Source organism: Penaeus monodon, chromosome 31 (genome assembly GCF_015228065.2).
Source record: "Penaeus monodon isolate SGIC_2016 chromosome 31, NSTDA_Pmon_1, whole genome shotgun sequence".
NCBI lineage: Eukaryota > Metazoa > Arthropoda > Malacostraca > Decapoda > Penaeidae > Penaeus > Penaeus monodon.
In genome coordinates, this window is record NC_051416.1 from 10057807 (window position 1) to 10058243 (window position 437).

At 48.5% G+C, this 437-nt stretch overlaps 1 protein-coding gene across 1 annotated transcript in view; it reads right to left on the reverse strand.

The window, feature by feature from the left end:
* Positions 1 to 437, reverse strand: part of LOC119592885 (paired box protein Pax-6-like) — a gene marked incomplete in the record, with an annotated part of 116857 nt that overhangs the window by 3933 nt on the left and 112487 nt on the right.

Below are 437 nucleotides of genomic sequence, written 5' to 3' on the forward strand. Positions count from 1 at the left end.
TGGGATGGTAGGGGAAGGGAGGGAGGTGGGGAAGAGGGAGGGGTAGAGAGAGAGGGAGGAAGGGAAGAGAAGGGAGAGGGAGAGGGGGAGAGGGAGGGGGGTAGGCACATATGGGAGGCGGGGAGAAAATAAGGGAAAAGGAAGGCAAAACGAATAGAATGGAATAGAAGAAGGGTCGAGGGAGAGAGACAGAAGGTGAGAGGATGAGGAGAAAGGGAAATTGAATAAAGAGGGAAATGGGGAAGAGGAAACAGAGAGGGATGAAGGAGGAGGAAAGGCTAGAAGGAAAAGAAGGAGCTTGAAGAGGAATGGGAAGAAAAGAGGGGGGTGGAGATGCCAAAGGAGGGGGAAGAAGAGTGGGTGTGAAGGTATCTCTGATGTGCAACAAATATCTTGAAGAGATCAATATGTATATATTTTTATCACTTTATTTGATT